This window comes from Balaenoptera physalus (assembly GCF_965194825.1).
Source record: "Balaenoptera physalus genome assembly, chromosome: 7".
Classification (NCBI taxonomy): domain Eukaryota; kingdom Metazoa; phylum Chordata; class Mammalia; order Artiodactyla; family Balaenopteridae; genus Balaenoptera; species Balaenoptera physalus.
In genome coordinates this window covers 9,467,310-9,477,765 of record NC_138886.1, presented here as the reverse complement: position 1 = coordinate 9,477,765, position 10,456 = coordinate 9,467,310, and the positions used below count along the sequence as shown (strand labels likewise).

Here is a 10,456-nt window from a genome sequence, read left to right as displayed (position 1 = left end):
GAAGCCAGAGGGTAGATCGGTATATATTCCGGGGAGTGGATAGATGTGATGGTGTGTTCTGAGAGAGAGAGGATGGCAGATGAGGTGTTAGAGGGATGTGGAAATTGGAGAAGGTTTGAAAGGGTCTATGAGGTGGGAGAAGGAATGGACTGGGGGAAATATAGTACAGTTGCTGGGCCACATCAAGGACCATTGCAACTCATAATTGTAAAATGAGAGCAGTGGTCATCATGGTGTGTTTTTCTCCAGTTACATCGAGCTGATTGGAAGCAGGAAAGGCACTGGGTTTAACAATGATTGTTAGTCTCTGTGGGGTCGATGGATAGCTGGAGATGAGGCACTAGAAGGAATGTGCTGCAGAGACAGAATTAATGTTCAGAGAGTGAGGTTCATGAAATGGAGATTACGGATGGGCTACTGGTAATGAAAAGTCTGGAGTATGACCATAGGGTAGAGTGGCTGAGGTAGGGTGGAGGCGATCATAGGAGGAAAAGAACTTGGACACTGAGAGCCCAGACGTTAGAAGGATTATCTTTGGGCATATGGAAACCATCAAGAATAAGACATAAGTAATGCTGAAGAGAGTCACGGTAAGCCTGGAGCTAAGATCAATGAGAAATGAGGAGTGACACAGCGTCAGTAGATTGCAGCAACAATCAGAGGCAGAGGGTAGATTAGTGTTGTGTTGACTTGAGATCCAAAGCAGGGTTTTTTCAGGGATGAGAGAGCGAGGGAGATTGATTATGGCCCCAGTTTTTTCCACTTTCCAGTGCCTATGTTCATTGCAGTGTGACTTTGCAGAAACTCCTATCAAGAGGACAAGTCTGTTTTCCACCCCTTGAGTCTGGGCTGGGCCTTTTGACTTGCTTTGGTCAACAGAATGCAGCAGAAGCAATGGCGCACCAGTTGCTCAAGAGGCCTAGCAACTCCCACTCTCCCTCAGAACCCTGTCCAGCTGTCACATGAACAAACAGGGGCTTGTCTGCTAGAGGCTGAGAGACCACATGAGGCAAAACCCAGTCATCCCAGCTGGGGCCATCCAAGATCAGCCTATAGCCCTGATCCGCAGAGCTGCCTACCCAACCCACGGCTGACCAGAGACAATTCAGTGAGTCCAGCTAAGACTAGAAGAACCATCCAGCAGGTGGTTGTTAAAGTTCACTTTGACTTTTATGTCTCTATCACTGTTCAAAAGAAGACCTTTTGAATATTCTTTTTCGCATGGCCAGGTACTTCGGATGTACTGCCCATTCTCTGTTGGAACAGCTGCTCTCAAGCCTCTCTTGTGTCCTGGACCCTGAGGCTTCCTCCTTCCTTCTTTACTTCCTCTATTTCATAAAGTCCATCCTTCGGTCATTTCCTGAAAATTGTGTATGGGAAGACTTTACTTTTCTGAACACGTTTTATTCCTCTCTCAACTGGTTACTATTTGGGCTGCATATAGACTTCTGGATTAAAAATCATTTCCCCTCAGAACTATGATGACATTTCCTCTGTTGTCTTCTGGTTTCACTGTTACTGTTGAGAACTTTGATGCCATTCTTTGTGTGTGGTTGGTTTCTGGATTGATTTTTGGGGGTTTAATGCTGTAAAATTTCACAAGGATGGGTCTGACGGTGGGGCTTTTTCATTCACTGCTCTCCATCTTTAGTGGACCTTTCAGTTTGTAAACTCCTCTATTGTTTTCTTGGTAATTTCCTCCCTGCTGTGTGCTCTGTTTTCCTTTTTTGGAACCCCTGTTAGTGAGATGTTAAATTTCCTCAATTGATCCTCTAAGTTTTTAACCTTTTCCCCCTCTTTTTTTCATTTCTGCTCCTTTGAGGAAATGAGCACCTACCTGGGAGATTTCTTCCATTTTATGTTTGAATTCGTCTATTTAATTTTTTAATTTCTTTTAGCACGTATGGCAGAAGTCTGTCTTTTCCTTTTTTCTCTTATGTAGCATGCAGTTCCTGGTTGCAGTATCTTCTCTCATCCTTCTGAGGAGTTTAATTATTGCTTTTCAGGTTTTCTTCTGCTCCCTGCATTGTCTCTGGTCCCTTTGCTTCTGTCGGTTTGAGCCTCTGTATTGCACCTTGAGGACTGTCCACCATATTAAATACCAGGAGGCGATGTGTGGTGAGCTTTTTCATCTTCTTTCATATTTAAGAGTAGGGATTGAAAAAGCAATTTAGAAGCCCTGTGTGCATAGGTGGGGGTCTGCCGACTGGTGGGCTTCACCAGGCAGTGAGCAGCTGGGGCTGTGGCCATTTCACTGGGGACTCCCAAATGTTAGTATCCATAAGTCTTTTCTCTAGGATCTTACATTTCTCAAAAAAAAAAAAAAAAAAATGAACCAAAACAAAAACAAGCTCAAAAATCCTCCATGTCTCCTCCTGGGGACAGACTCCTGGCTGCTGGAGATTTTGGAGGTAAGTGGCACAAGGGCCTGGGTAGGGATGGAGGCTCACCATTTAGCATGCAGGCTTTGGTTTCATTCCATTTTCAGCATAGGGCCTCTCTCTCACCTTCCTCTGGTCCAGGGTCCCTGGGTCTGAGCTTTTCTGGTTTGTCCATAGAACAAACATCTAGTCTCCTGCTGGGTAGCGGAGGGATACTTGCTGTGTGGGTTGGAAAAATAGGCCAGGAAGGGGGTGGGAGATCTAACCGCTCCTTCTACAGACTCTCAACCAAATCCACCCGACACAGTCAAGCCTCAGGGCCTTTGCACTTGCTGTTCCCTCTGATGGAAGCATTCTTTCCTCAGCTTTCTGAATGACTCACTCCCTTTCTTCCTACAAGTCTTTACTCACATGTAACCTTCTCAGGGAGGTCTCCTGGTCACTCTCTCTAAAATTGCACCCCTCCCCATGTAATATTCCCATCATTTTCTCTCCCTCATTTTTTTTCCTGAGCTCTTATCACTGTCTAATATCCCGTTTCGCTGATTCATGGTCTATCTCCCCAACTAGAATGTAGGCTCCATGAAAGCGGAAATCTAGTATACCAGACCCCCAACATTTGTTGAATGAGTGCCTGAACAAACCCTCCTGCTTCAGCCCTACACCTCAGCTCTGTCTTCCTTGAAGGCTGATACCCCTAGTCACTGCATCTTTCTGGGGGTGCTATGCTGTGCTTTGGGGAGCTCTTTGTTGGCATCCTCTCTGCTGACTCATGATGTTCATCTTTTCCAGCTTTTCTAACTCCTCATCCTCACTCCATTTCCCAAAAGTGTACTTACATCTCTCATCTTCTCTTACATTTACTTTGTCCTCGTGGCTTATGTCATTTTCATTTCTTTTATTTTAGTGGGGTTTCAGGAGGAAGTAGAAATAAAAAATTTTTTTTCAACCTACCACATTTAGGCAGAAGTCCCAACATAATATTTTGGGAACAACTCTTAAACAAGTTTTCTTTTTTTAAAATTTTATTTATTTATTTATTTATTTATTTATTTATTTGGCTGTGTTGGGTCTTCGTTTCTGTGCGAGGGCTTTCTCTAGTTGCGGCGAGCGGGGGCCACTCTTCATCGCGGTGCGCGGGCCTCTCACTGTTGCGGCCTCTCTTGTTGCGGAGCACAGGCTCCAGATGCGCAGGCTCAGTAGTTGTGGCTCACGGGCTCAGTTACTCCGCGGCATGTGGGATCTTCCCAGACCAGGGCTCAAACCCGTGTCCCCTGCATTGGCAGACAGATTCTCAACCACTGTGCCACCAGGGAAGCCCCCGGGAACAACTCTTTACCCTTGATTGTATAGGGTATTTGTCCATCTGTGTGTGTGTGTGTGTGTGTGTGTGTGTGTGTGTGTGTGTGTGTGTTTTCTCACTGTAATTGGCTGGCTGTGTGGGATTTTGCCATATAGACAGACCGTAACTTATTACACTAATTCCCAACACTGGACTATTAAAGTTGTTTCTAATTTTTTGTTATGATAAAACACTACAATTCACATTGTTATATCTTCTCCTATCTGTGTGATTATTTAAATTCTAAAAACTAGATTTTCAGAGGCCAAGAGGCATGCATATTTTTAAGCATATTGCTGAATTAGCCTGCCAAAAAGTATTCCAATTTACACTCCTCCCAGCAACAATTGTTTGGGAAAGCCTGTTTCAACATGCATACACCAGCAGTGGGTATTGTTATTTTACATCTTTAACAATGTGATAGGTGAAAATTTATATCTCGCTGTTATTGTATTTTCCTTAATTACTAGTGAGGTTGAGCATCTTTTCATATTTATTAGCCTTTTATATTTCTTCATCTGCTCATGACATATTGCAAAAGATAAAAGCAGGTTACAAAACATTATATATAATATGATCTTAAGTTTGTAAAAAAAAAATTATCTGTGCATAGAAAAATAAGACTGGCAGAAAATAAGACAAATATGGACTATGCTGATGTCTGAGCAGCAGATAGACTGAGTCTTTCTTTTTTGAATTTTTGTTATTTTCCAAATTTTACGCAACGAACGTGCGTTATCTGTGCACCAAAAAATGTGATTTTAAAAAGTAACATCTATAATAATAATATTAAAATAGCCCAAAGTTTTAAGAATAGAGTTGGGTAACCACAGCAGACCACGGGATCATTAAAAAAGCACACTCTGACCAAAGCCCAAGGACATCAAAGATTGGCTTCCTTACTAGTGCAGAAAACCCATGTGTGATATATTCTGCCTTCCAGAAAGGGCAAAGGTGGGTTCTGGGGGTGGGGCAGCCGGCTCCGGATGTGGCCGGTGGGTACCAGGCGCTCACAGGCATCAGTGGGTAATTACATCTCCTTTTAACGCATGCAAATTGTATCAGTATTATTTATATATTCAAAGCCACGGATGAATAATATATGCATTTATGCAGAGGTAATTGCCTTAGCCAGGTTCTTCCTGGGATTTTTATTGTCTCCCCAGATAGTGAATATTCAGCTCCCCTCTCCGACCGAGGAGCCGGGGGGTGCAGGGATAATGTCCAAGGAAGGGGAGGAGCCCGAGCAGGGGAAGGAGGCCCCGAGTTGGTGGTGGTGGGCAGTGAGGGCTGGGGGCTAGGGCGCCGGACTTGCAACTCTAGCGGATTCCTCTGTGGCACATTTGGGGGCGGGGACACCGGGGCTCAGGTTCAGGGCTTGGCTCTGAATCCCTGAACCTGGCCCAAGGCTGACACTCAGCTTCTTTCTTCGGTACAAACTGTCAGTCCTGCACGTGCCTCAGTTAAACCTGGACGTTCAGCCTCATCCATGTGCCACATAAAAGGCCTCCACCTCCTTTGTTCCCCTGACAGCCTTATTTCTGAACCTCTAACCTTGACCCGGGCATTTTTTCAACTTACTCTAGCCAGGCTCCAGGCTTTGGCTATGACTGTGGTGGGCTTCTGGTCTCTGTCGGGGCATCCTAGGTAAACACTGCCACCCCCCTCATCTTGTCCAGCCTTCTCTCTTTGGTGCAGTGGCCCACTCCCCATCTCTGGCCATTCCTTGAGGGGGTACAAGGGGAACAAGGAGGCATCTTTCTAGATGTCTTCATGCAGCAGTGGAAATCACAGATTGCAGTGGGTGAAGGACACAGCAGGGTGCCAGGATCCACCATTGGGGGAGCAGACCCCATGGAGGTGGGCATCACCCTTTGGCACCTTGTCTATGCATCTCAAGGCTTAAAATGTGCCCCTTTGTGAGAATGAACTCAGGGGCAGCATCTGCACCCCCTGCTGCACCCCACACATACCCCTGACCAGGAGGTGAGCCCACAGGGGTATCCTATGTAGACTATTTTAAGAAAACTGACAGAGAAAGGAAGTTGAGAACTTTGATGGAAAGAGAAATATGCTCAAGGGAAACATTTTTAAGATAGTACAGACTGGAGCATAACGTTTAATGCTGGGACACGTCAGTGAGCAGAGAGGGTGGATGGGGACACCAGGAAAGGAGGGATGTTCGTGGAATGAGGCCTCGAGAAGGCGAGATGGAATAGGGTCCAGGTCACAGGTGGAGGCACCACCCTGGCAGGAGGGATACAGGGAGGAGCAGGTAAGGGCGAGAGATCGTGTGGGTTTGACAGATGGAAGCTGGGGGGATCTGATCCGAGGGAGACAGGATGGATTCCTGGAGTGAGTGGAGGGGCAAGGGAGGAGGAGGCTTGAGGACATAGTTAAAAGTTGGACTAAGCACTGAGGGAGTGGGCGAGGAGTCCAACATTCTCTCTCGGACCCACTCTTACTGGGCTTTCACTCCGCCATGTCCCCAAAGCAGCTTTGTCAGGGTCGCCTGGGACCTCCATGTTGCCCAGTCCAAGGCCGGTTCTCCATCCTCTCAGACACTCTTGCCAGCATCTGACTGTCTTCACTTGGCTTCCAAGATGCTCTTGGTTCTTCTCTCTCTCTGGCCACTCCTCCTAGGTCTCCTTTGCTGATTCCTCCTCTTCTCACCCTAAAACATTTGCATGGTCCAGGTTCAGGACTCAGATACCTTCTCTAGGGACACTCATTCTTCAAGTGACCTTCTGGCCTTACAGCTTGAAATCCCACCACACGCATGATGCCCGGAATGCAGCCCAGTCCTGACCTCCCCCTGCACTCCGGGCTCACGTAGCCGACCGTCAGCTCTACATGATTGCATATCGGGCACCACAAAACTAACATCCTCAACCACGGGACTGACTTGGCCTCCCTGAACCCGCTCTTCCCCCGTCTCCCCGTGTGATACATGGCAACTTCATTGTACCAGTTGCTCAGGCTGAAACCCTTGGACTCCTTCCTGACGCCTCCCTCTTTCTCTCCACCCACATGCAATCCACAAGGAAACTTGTCGGCAATACTTTCAAAATATACCCCGAACCGGACCACTTTTGACCACCTGCACAGCCTCCATCCTGGGGCGAGCGCACAGCATCTCTACCTGGATGACTGCAGTGGCTTCCTAACCTGTCTCTCTGCTTCCATCGGGCTCTTCCAGACAGTTCACTCAGCAGCCAGAGGCGTCCTTTCAAAACAAAGATCAGAAAATGCCACTTCTTGGCTCCATGCCCTCCTCCAGGGGCCCCACCACAGAGTCGGGCCCCGGCCTGGAAAGCCCTGCGCGATCTGCTCCCCACGCCCCTCCCTGCCCACGTCGCTAACATCGCCCCCGACACGGCTCCCTGCTCACTCTGTCCAGCCTCCCTGGCTGTCACTGCTTAGGGCTGGCCTGGGGCCCTGCTTTGGGTTGTGGGTGGCAGCTGTTGTAATTCAATCATCTTAAAACTCATTTGAGGGGATGTGGAAACCCACCTGCCAGCACCACATCAGGAGAGGCCCGGATACGGCCAACTGCACAGCCAGGTCACGCTCCCACCGGGCCAGCGTCTGCGCCACGATGTTCAGGCCGTGGAGGAGTGGAGCAGCCACTGGGGACGCTGCAGATGGCAGAGGGGTTGTCATTAGCCAGAGAGCAGCAGGGTCCAGGCCCTGGCGCGGGGAAAACGATGGGGGAGGGGCTGCCTCACTGGAGAGGGTGTATTTTTAAAATTTTTATCATAAAAAGTGGCAAACATTCAAAATTGCAAAGTATGATGAACACTCTGTACTGATCACCCAGTTTCGATAGTTATCAACTCATGACCAGTTTTGTTTCATCTATGTTACCATTCACTCCCCCTCAAATATTTTGAAGCAAATCCCAGACATAATAACATTTTAATTTTAAGTATCTTAATGACATACTGGGTTTCAATTTCATCCAGAGCTGCCCCCTTGGACTAGGCAATGACTCTTGTTTCTTTACTCCCAGAACCAGCGTGGGCTCTAAGCTTCAGGCTCTGGGCTCCAAGTCCAGGCACCAGGCTGGGTTTGGGGTTCTGGGCCCTTGGACACCCCAGCCGTCACCCTCTGGGCTGGGTTTCCAATAAAGGGCAATGTCTCATGTGGAATGCTAATCATTCAGGAAATGATGCTGGCAAAGAGGGCAGCTGAGGGTGACTGCTCATGGACGGGGACTTTCCAAATGCCACACCTGGAGCTTGGGCCAAACTAGCTGGGTAGGGCACAGAAGCCAGGGGTGGGGGGCCAGGTGGCCTCCTGAGACCCTTTCCGAAGTGACTTACAGAAAAACTCAGATCCCAGTCAAAATCCCAACAGGCTTTCTAGTAGAAACTGACAAATGGATTCGAAAATATTTATGGAAAAGCAAAGGAACTACAATAGTCAAAACAATCTTGTAAAAGGAAAAAAAGTTGGAAGATTTATTATACCTGATTTTAAAACTAACTATGAAGGTTTAGTAATCAAGACACTGAGATCTGGCAAAGGATAGATTAAATGGATCAACAGAACCAGAGTCCAGAAACAGACCCACACCTATAGAGTCAGTTGATTTTTTTTTTTTTTGACAAAGGCAGCAAGGCTATTCAGTGCGAATAGGAAAAGTCTTTTCAACAAATAGCGCTGAAACAACTGGACAAATGTATAGGGAAAAAACCCTCAACCCTTACCTCATATCACACACAAAGATTAATTCAAGATAGAACATAAAAGCTTACAACTATAAAGAAAATATAGGGAAAATACATTTACAACTTTAGGGTAGGCAAAGATTTATTAGAGAAGACACAAAAAACATGAACTATAAAAGAAAAAGTTGATAAATTGGATATTATCAAAGTTAAAAACTTATCAAGAGACACTGATAAGAAAATGAAAAGGCAAAGCAGATTGGGAGAAAATATTAACAATACATATGTCTAGCAGAGGACTTGTATCCTTAATATATAAATGTCCTACAAATCAATAATAAAAAAAAACCTAAATAAAATTGAGCAAAATATTTAAACACTTCACAAAAGAAAATATATAAATGGCCAATAATCACATGAAAACATGATCAATAATAGCATTAGTCATAAGGAAATGCAAATTAAAATGACAATGAGATACTACTACACCCAACAGAACGGTGAAAATTAGAAAGACTGACAATATCAAGAGGTAGCAAGGATGTGGAGCAACCAGAAAACTCTAACCTTGCTGGAGAGAGTGTAAAATAGTATAACCTTTGGAAAACAGTTTGAAAGTTACTTAAAAAGGTAAACATACACTTATCATTCTACTTAGCAATTTCCCTCCTAAGTATTTACTCAAGAGAAATTAAAATGTATTTCTGTACAAATGTTCAAAGAGGCTATTATTCATATAAGCCACTGGAAACAACCCCAATGATCAACAGGTGGAGCCACAAACTACGATACAGTCAGTCATACAACAGAGTATTATTCAGCAATAAAAATGCACAAACTACCGATATAAACCACAAGAGTCCATACTATAGGATTCCACTGATACGAAGTTCAAGAAGAAATAAAACTAATTTGTGGCAAAAGAAATCAGAACATTGGTTACCTTTGAAAGTAGAGGGAGGGAGCTGGCTGCAAAGGAGCAAGAAAATTTTTAAAATTTTACCGGGTAATGAAAGTGTTTTGTATCTTGATGCAGGTGGTGATTTCATGGGTATATGCATTTATCAATATTCAAGGATTGTACGCTTAAGATCTGTGCACTGTATGTAATCGCCTCTTCCTCCCAAAAGCTGGGAAACTTTCAGAATATTCACTCCAACCTCTAGATTTACAGGGATCCCCAAGACCCAGAGAAGGCAAGGGACCCGCCTAAGGTCACACAGCAATGTGGGGCAGGAGGAAGAGCTAGAACCCAGCCTCCTCCCAATCTGTCCACCTGCTCTACCCTCAGAGGTCCCCGACCTGGGAACGAGAAGAGGGGAGGAAGACAGAAAGAAGGGATGGAGTAAAAGAGGAACACCCACCCCCACCCCCTACCCCATCCCGCATGGCTGTCCACAAAGCTGCGGACAGGCCTCTGCACGCTGGACTTGGGCATCTTGGGACCTTCCCCCTACCATTAAAGAGAATCGAAGGTGACTTCTAAGCCCAGACGGGGCCGAAGGGCGGCGGTCTCAGCCCTCCCCCTCCCCGGCATGGGCCGGAGGATGCGCCTGCGCAGTGTGGGCTGGGGAGGGGGGAGGCGCGTAAAGGCTAGAGTGGGGAGCACGGGGGTGGGGGGCACGAGGAGGAGGGGAATCCGTGATGGGGAGAGGCGGCCAAGCTGGAGCCTCGGCGGACAGCTCGCCCCTAAATCACGCGGCCGCATGAATAATAAATAAGGACCGCTCGGATCCTTAATAGTAGTCGCATGTCTTATTAAACTAATATTTCACAAACTTTTATTCTCCCTGTGGTTGGAGGTCGGGAACAAAGCGCCGCCCCTCCCGGGCCTGCGGCGGGGACTGGGGACCTGGGGGCGGACCCGGCGGCAGGAGCTCAGCCCGCGCCCCCTAGAGGGCCTAGAGGGGACCCGTCCGTCTCTCGTTTGTTCATTGTTTCAGCACGCGTCCACAGGGTTCCTCCCCCAGCCGGGCCCTGCGCGCTGGGACACGGAGATTGGTGGCACCCTGTTCCTGCCCCAAGGGCCCCCCGGGGAACGGGATGGGGGAGACAGACCC

General features: G+C 47.0%; 1 long non-coding RNA gene across 3 annotated transcripts; it reads right to left on the bottom strand.

Annotated features, from left to right (window-relative positions):
* Nucleotides 1–1,431: 1,431 nt before the first annotated feature.
* LOC309663637 lies at nucleotides 1,432–9,945 on the bottom strand. Of its 3 annotated transcripts, none has more exons than XR_014265376.1 (4): nucleotides 9,774–9,945; nucleotides 7,237–7,361; nucleotides 6,866–6,949; nucleotides 1,432–6,397 (listed from the first exon to the last, which is right to left on the bottom strand). It is a non-coding gene; the product is annotated as an uncharacterized lncRNA (long non-coding RNA). The 3 variants fall into 3 exon arrangements; XR_014265377.1 differs by having other exon boundaries at nucleotides 6,892–6,949; XR_014265378.1 differs by having other exon boundaries at nucleotides 6,892–6,949; nucleotides 9,854–9,945.
* Between the last annotated feature and the right edge of the window lie 511 nt (nucleotides 9,946–10,456).